This window comes from Lygodium microphyllum, chromosome 12 (genome assembly GCF_053477565.2).
Source record: "Lygodium microphyllum isolate KBCC chromosome 12, Lygodium_microphyllum_v1.1.10, whole genome shotgun sequence".
NCBI classification, from domain to species: Eukaryota; Viridiplantae; Streptophyta; class Polypodiopsida; order Schizaeales; family Lygodiaceae; genus Lygodium; species Lygodium microphyllum.
The window spans coordinates 99,657,604-99,665,815 of NC_141146.1; positions in this window are offsets into that span (position 1 = coordinate 99,657,604).

The following is an 8,212-nucleotide window of genomic DNA, read 5'->3' on the forward strand; positions in this document are numbered from 1 at the left end:
CATATCCCTAATTTATCATCTTCTTCATGGCCTGTGACCTTCGAGAGTCTAACTGTGGTCCACACAATGGACATGCATAATAACTTGAGGTAATTTGACCTATCACAATATCCCTATCTAGTCAACACAAACTTAAATGAGTATGTTAGATATCAACAACGAGAATAGTAGCCCACTTACCTAAGCATCTTTGAATTCCGCAAAGTCATGCATGGTCCACATGAGAATGGCTAGTATATCAGCAGACTATCGAGCATTATACTTGCTCATGTCTTCCATAGTAACCCTCTCCTTCGACAAAATAGCTCATCAACGAATGAATGGAGCTAGACATCCATGTTCTTGACTTTGTAACACCCAAGAGTAAGCAAGCTAAGGATCAGGTATCCTTTCTTTGTAGAAATCCATGGCCAAATGTTGTACTGAATGAGGAATACATGCCACATACTATAAAAAGTTGAGCGAAAAGCAAATGGATTCACACCATCCATGTAGCAAGATCACATCAAAGATTCCTTAGCTCTCATGCAAAGCCTGAAAAGGTGGAGTCAATGTGGCTCCATGCATGTGAATATGCTAATATTCACTAGACTCCATCTATGGATCTATTCTATGTTGAGATGATAAGCTCAACACATGCGGACATTGATGATGGACCGCCTGGTTAGATGGGTCCACACATCTACACTTAGCACGTCGGTAGTCATTATGACTCTCACATGGCCATTGACTCATTACTTATTATATTCAGGTTGTTACACCTATTTACAGCTGGCATAGTTATAGCGCCAGCCGACTAGTGTAGTCGGTTATGCATTGTTTAACTTAGTAGGCCACTTTCCTTTATGTTGTATCTTATCTATACTTAGTGTACATTGTAAAGAGTGTAGAAGAAGAAGAAGAAACCAGCAAGAAAACTTTTTGGCCTCCATCTCTCTTCTTGTCTCTTGAGTGAGCTTCTCCTTATGCATTTTGTGTGTGTCCGGCGCAGCATCTTGAGCAAGTCCCCCACCACGCGATTCTTGACATGGTATCAGAGCTGCGCCACTGAGAGAGGCTGATTTTGAAGGCTGAATTGAAGGAGAAGAAGCAAGGTTCGAGCAAGCAAGCCACGGGTAAGAAGCTCTCCCATCCTTCCACTCTTTCTCTTGGATAGTGCCTGTGGAGGCACCGGAAGCAGGGCAGAGCAAAAATTTCATATTGTAGTGAGATTTGGTGTGCGCGAAGAGCACTGTGTATTCTGTATATTAGCCCTTCAAGGCTTTCCCGCAGTTATTTTGGGCATCTAAGGCCGTTTTAGGCCCCGTTTTAGAGCCACAAGGTTGCGGACAGCAGTTTCAAGGTACATTGTGATTTCGACTGTTTTGACCAAAAGTGGGTGCGCAGGTTACAGATTGTGAATCTATAATTCTTGAGGTGTTTGCAAGAAGCAAAAAAAAGGTTTATCTGCAAACAGGTTGCAGATTGCATGTATTGTTGAGCAGACAGTAAAAAAGGCTGTCTGGTGTATTGTTGTGCACTACAGGTCGAGGGTTGCAGAAGATTTGCTTGCTATTTGGTATTAGTTTTGCGATAATGGCAGAGAACAGTGGAAGCCCCATCATTGAGAAGCTCGATAAGAACAACTGCCCTTCATGGAAGTTTCGTATCACGAACTTTCTTATTGGAAAAGGCCTCTACGAGTTTGTTTCAAGTGAAGAAAAGGAGCCGGAGGTGAGTGATCCTCCAACTGCAGAAGAGACAAAGGCACGGAAGAAATGGAATGCAAAAGACAAGAAGGTCATGTATTGGCTATCTGCAATAATTGACAATAATATGCTGGGACATATTAGAAATGCAGAGAATTCATATGCAGCTTGGACCATACTTGAAAGTATATTTTCCGTAAGGCACGAAAGATTCAACTCAAGCAAGAGTTGAATACATTGAAGAAAGGGAAGATGTCTATCAATGAGTATGCACTGAAGGTAAGGAGCATTGCATATGCATTGGCAGCAATTGATGCAATCCCCAATGATGATGATTTGGTGTCATCTACCTTGGGTGGACTTAACAATGAAAAGGCTTGGAAGTCTTTTGTAACTTCCGTATATGTCAAAAAGCCATTTCTAGATTTCGATGAGTTAGTCTCCCTTATGATCACTGAAGAGATCAACATGTAGAGTGAGACATTTGAAAGAAGTGGTGAACAAGTCCAAGCTTTCTACTCTAGTTCAAGAAGGGGACGTGGCAGGTTCTCTTCAAGAGGCCGTGGTACAGGACGTGGTAGTGACAACCAACAAAACAAATTGAATCAACAATTTGGCGATATGCAGGTTTTAGGAGGTCGTGGTAACTTTAGAGGCAAGGGGAGCTTTAGAGGAAGAGGTGGATGGCAAAACAGAGGTTCTAACAACTCTGGTATTGTGTGTCACTACTATGGCAAAATAGGTCATATTGTAGTCCAATGTTATGCTAAGAAAGATGATATTCGCAGTGGTAAGTTGCAGCAAGGAAACTATGCATCATCTTCACGACAAAATGAAGACAAAAATGAACGTATGTTTGTTATGAAGCATATGCTGAATGTTGTTACAGGAAAGGGAACACATGATGATGTTTGGTATGTTGATTCAAGTGCATCCAATCATATGACCAGCCATGCAGAATGGTTTGGAGAGATGCAGGATTTGCAAAATGCAGGTTATGTGCAGACGGGTGATGATTCATGCCACCCAATTTCACAGATTAGAAAAGTTCCCTTGTCCTTGCATGATGGTAAGACAAAGAGTCTTTCAAATGTATTACATGTGCCATCTATTACAAAGAACTTGGTGTCAGTCGGTCAAATGGTAGAGCAACGGCTGCAAGTCAGATTTAATGCAAAGGGATGCTTTGTAGAACACTTCAATGACAAGTGCAGGTTGGTAGCAAAGGGAAGTAGAGTTGGATGTATGTTTACTCTGGATGCTAGAATTCCTACTATGAATGCTGCTATGTATGCTAAAGGAAAAGATGTTGTTGCAGATCTTGAAATTTGGCACAAACGCATTGGACATGCAAATGTACAAAGGCTAAAATTAATGTAGTCCAAAAGGTTAGTTACAGGTTTGCCTACATTTAGAGTTGCAGAATTTCATAAGGTATGCGAAGCATGTCAATTTGTAAGCAAGCAAGACAACCCTTTTCATATGACAGAGATGTAAGTAGAAATATCCTTGATGTTGTGCATACAGACATTTGGGGACCTACACAAAATGTATCTCTTGGAGGCAGTTCATACTTTGTCACATTCATTGATGATTATTCTCGAAAGCTGTGGGTATATTTTATGAAGGAAAAGAGTGAAGCGTTTGAGCACTTTAGAACTTTCAAGGCTGCAGTTGAAAGAGAAACAGGCTTGAAAGTAAAGTGCTTGAGGTCAAATGGAGGGGGAGAGTACCTCTCAAATGAGTTCAGTGATTTTTTGAGGTCTCATGGGATAAAGAGACAGTTCACATGCAAATATATCCCACAGCAAAATGGGGTTGCAGAAAGGAAAAACAGGCATATTGCAGAAGTTGCACGCGCCTTGATGGCTGAAAAGAATATGCCTAAGCATTTTTTGTCTGAGGCTGTTCATACTACTATTTATATTATGAACAGAACTCCCACAGCTGCAGTTCATGGGATGACTCCTGAAGAATGCTTTACTGGCAAGAAGCCTGATGTATCGCACTTGAAGGTATTTGGCTATGTTGCATACGTTCATGTGCCAGATGAGCTACGGAAGAAGCTTGATCCAAAGGCAAAAAAATGTGTTTTTATTGGATACTCTTTAGAGCAGAAAGGGTATCGATGTTATAACCATGTCACATGTAAGTTCAGAGTGAGCAGGGATGTTATCTTTGATTAAATGAGCAGTTGGTATGCATCTAGTGGTGATGCATTGGATGATGATGATGATCATGACACTCATGTGCAGGCTGAAAAGCAAGAATCACGGACTCTTAGTGGACTTGAGACATCATCTGGTAGTCCTTGGTCTGGGAGACTAAGGAGTACCTCTACATCTTCAGGTGCATCTAGTAGCACTACAGGTAAACGCAAAGGAAAGAATAAAGTGTCAGATGGCATTGATGTAGTTCTTGATGGAGACTCCAGTGGCTCAGAGAGCTTGGATGATGAGCTTGGTATTCCTTCTGTCAAGACACCAGGTGTACAGAGAGCTCATAGTAATGTAAAGGCTCCATTGAGTGATCCAGTGGTATGCAGATCTAGCAGGGTCAAATACCCTATTAAAAGATTTGGTTTTGAAGGTTATGCAGCTCACCATTATTCTTATATGATGAAACTAGTTGAGGATGTTGAGCCCACATGTTTTGAGGAGGCTGTTGGTCATGCTCATTGGGATGCAGCAATGGATGAGGAGATGGCTGCATTAGAGGCTAATAAGACTTGGGATCAAGTATCATTGCCGAAGGGCAAGAAATCTTTTGGATGTAAGTGGGTTTATAAGATTAAGCACAATGCAGATGGTTCTATTAGTAGGTACAAAGCTAGGCTGGTTGCAAAAGGCTATGCCCAGACATATGGCATAGATTATGAAGAAACCTTCAGTCCAATTGCTAGGATGGCAACTGTCAGATGTGTGATTGCTTTGGTAGCAGCCAAAGGTTGGAGATTGCAGCAAATGGATGTGAAGAATGCCTTCTTGCATGGTGATTTGCAGGAAGAAGTGTATATGGATCAACCAGCAGGTTATGAAGATTTAGAGCATCCCACATATGTGTGCAGGTTCAAGAAGGTGATCTATGGGAGCATGGTCTGACAAGATCAGAGAGTATCTTTTCAATATTGGCTTTTATGTTTTTGATGCTGATCACTCACTTTATGTGAGAAAGGGAGATGCAGGTTTGGTCATCATAGTTATCTATGTGGATGACTTGATTATTACAGGTGATAGTGATAGTGGGATTGCTGAAGTCAAGGATTTTTTGAAGAATTTAGGAGGATAGTGGGGAGTTTGATCTACATGACCATTACAAGGCCAGACTTGAGCTACGCTGTTGGTCTTGTGAGTCAGTTTATGCAAGTACCTAGAAAGCCACATTTGGATGCAGTTAGACGCATATTGAGATATGTGAAGTCCACATTACATTATGGAATTTTCTATGAGGCAGGTATAGATGTATAGGTGTTTGGATACACACATGTAGATTAGGCTGGTAGTATGTCTGATAGAAGATCTACCAACGGCGGATACATGTTCTCTCTTGGTAGTGCAGCAGTTGCTTGGAGCAGCAAAAAGCAATCTATAGTTGCTTTGTCAAGTACAGAGGCTGAGTATAGAGGTGCTGTTGTTGCAGCATGTGAGGTAGTATGGCTATAAAAGTTAATGGCTAATTTGGATGTGCAAGTGAAAAGTCCAGTAATTGTGACAACATGAGCAGTATACAATTGGCTAGGAACCCTATGTTCCATGCCAAGACAAAACATATTGAGGTACACTACCACTTTGTGAGAGAGAAGGTACTAGCAGGTGAGATTGACTTGGTGTATGTCAGCACATAGGATCAGATAGCTGACATCTTCACGAAGGCATTGGGTACAGAGAAGCTTCAAAAGTTTCGAAGCTTACTTGGAGTTGCAAAGATGCAGTTGAGCTTGAGGGGGAGTGTTGAGATGACAAGCTCAACACATGCGGACATTGATGATGGGCTGTTGAGATATCGAGCTCCACTCGTGATATACCAGGGTGACCGTTGTGCATTTATGTCACCGACGTGTCAGTTGCAGACGCGGTTGGTACACCGCCCATGAATAATAGCTACATGATAGCTATCCTTATCTACTCTAGTTCGTGGCTCAGTTAGTATGCCACCTTAGTTAGTTGAGTTTGGTTTGAGACCCATATATAGGGTTCTTCTATTTCTTTGTATTTGAGTTCTTTTGGCTTACACAACTAAGAAGAGGAAAACTGTTTTCAGCCTCCACCCTTGTGTGTATTCCCCCATTGTGCAAGCAAGAAAGCTTCAAGTGAGACTCCTTCCTTCTCTCCCACAATCTTGACATGGTATCAGAGCCTTGTTCGTGGTAAGGAGCTCAAGAAAGCAAGCCAAGCTCGCGGTGTTTTGGTAAGAGGAGCAGTGTTGCTTTCATTTTCTATTTTGGTTTTTCATCTTCGGATTCATCGCTTTCTTCAGAGCTTTCATCTTCATCACTACTTTCAACCTTTTTTGCCGGAGATTTAGCCACAAATGCAGCCTCATCACTATCAGAAGAGTCTTCTTCAGAAGAGCTTTCGGCTTTTGATGGAACCTTTTTTGCTATAACATCAGTGCCTTTACCCTTAACTGCTCCAGCAGTAGGGACAACTTTGACAGGATGATCCGATGAAATCTCACTGTCCGAAGAGTCATCAGATGAGCTTTCCTGCTGAGGTACTGCCTTGCCATTCTTTCTTCCTGCACCAAGCTTTGAGGCTGGCACCTCTTTATCACTGTCAGAAGAATCCTCGCTTTCTGAAGAAGTTTCCAGCTTGCTAGATGGCTTGCCATTCTTAGCAATACTGATCTCTGCAGGTAGCACAGCCGGAAAGTGCAGGAGTGCATTGTCTCAGGTTGAGATGCCCTTCGCGATGAAGCAAGAGGGCAGTATATGCTGCGGGAGAGGGCTTTAGCCCTTGGCGACCTTATTTTTTTTTATTTGAGGCCATTTCGGGGCCTGTTTTGGAGGCGAAAGTTTTCTGCACGCACTCAGTAAAAGGCCCAGTTTTATGCTGTGCAGCCACTGTTCTACAGGTCGGTGAATAGTTACTGTAAAGATTGCATTGTATGCTTGTGCGCAGAGACATTGGGAGTTACAGAATCATCCTTGTTGCCTGTTGATGCAAAATCGTCACTAGGAAGTGACTGTGTGGTCAAATACCACTTTCGCCAGTTTTGCAGATTTTCCCTTGTGAGGGTGAAGCTGTGGATACCCCTTGACTACTAATCTTGCCTTGTATCTGTTCACAGAACCATCTGCATTGTGCTTCACCTTATAAACCCACTTACAGCCAATTGCATTCTTACCTTTAGGCAAAGGTACCAATTCCCATGTAGCATTTGCTTCCAAGGCATCCATTTCTTCATCCATGGCTTTCTCCCATTTTTCTTTTCCCATGGCTTGCTCAAAAGAAGTGGGTTCTGGTTCCTGTATCACCTTGACCATATATGCATAGTGAATGGCTGTAAATCCATCATATTTCAGCCTATCCACAGGATACCTAACTCTGGTAGACCTGCGCAAAGTAGGTTCACTCCCAGGTGCTCCCAAAACATCCCTGGTCTTCCTTACTCCAGGTGTAACAATAGAAGGAATACCCAACTCATCATCAATGCTCTGTTCTGAGCCACTGGATTCACCATCCACATAAGAGTGACCTGCATTCACATCAAACATGGGCTGATCAACCTTCTCTTTTCCTTTTCGTGATACCTGCATACCACTATCTGCATTGCTTTGAGAAGAATCTCCTGATCTCAATCTACCTATCCATGGCGAAGAATGTGAACCACTGCTAGAGGACGCTCCAGGTCCACTAATATTTTGTGACTGCTGCTGTGAATTCTGTGCAGCATTACCATTTTGTGCATCTACATCATCAATCACATTTACTGGTTTATACCAGCTACTCATCTCATCAAAAACAACATCTCTGCTCACTGTAAACTTACGAGTAGAAGGGTTATAGCATCTATACCCTTTTTGCTGCAGAGAGTAACCAATAAAGATGCACTTCTCAGCTTTTGGATCCAACTTGGATCTCAACTCATCTGGCACATGTACATAGGCAATGACTATGAAGAAACATTCAGTCCGGTTGCAAGGATGGCAACCGTAAGAGCAGTCATTGCTATGGCTGCATCAAAGGAATGGTCTTTACATCAGATGGATGTAAAGAATGCCTTCTTGCATGGTGACTTGCAAGAAGAGGTCTATATGGAGCAGCCACCAGGTTATGTGCATGATGTTCATCGTGAGTTTGTTTGCAGGTTGAAGAAAGCCTTGTATGGCTTGAAGCAAGCACCTAGAGCATGGTCTGACAAGATAGGACAGTATCTTGTCACTATTGGCTTTCAGATTTCCAAGGCAGATTTCTCACTTTATGTGAGAAAAACAGAGAAAGGTATTATGCTACTTGTCATTTATGTTGATGATTTGATTATGACAGGTGACAGTGATGAAGATATCCTTCATGTGAAAATGC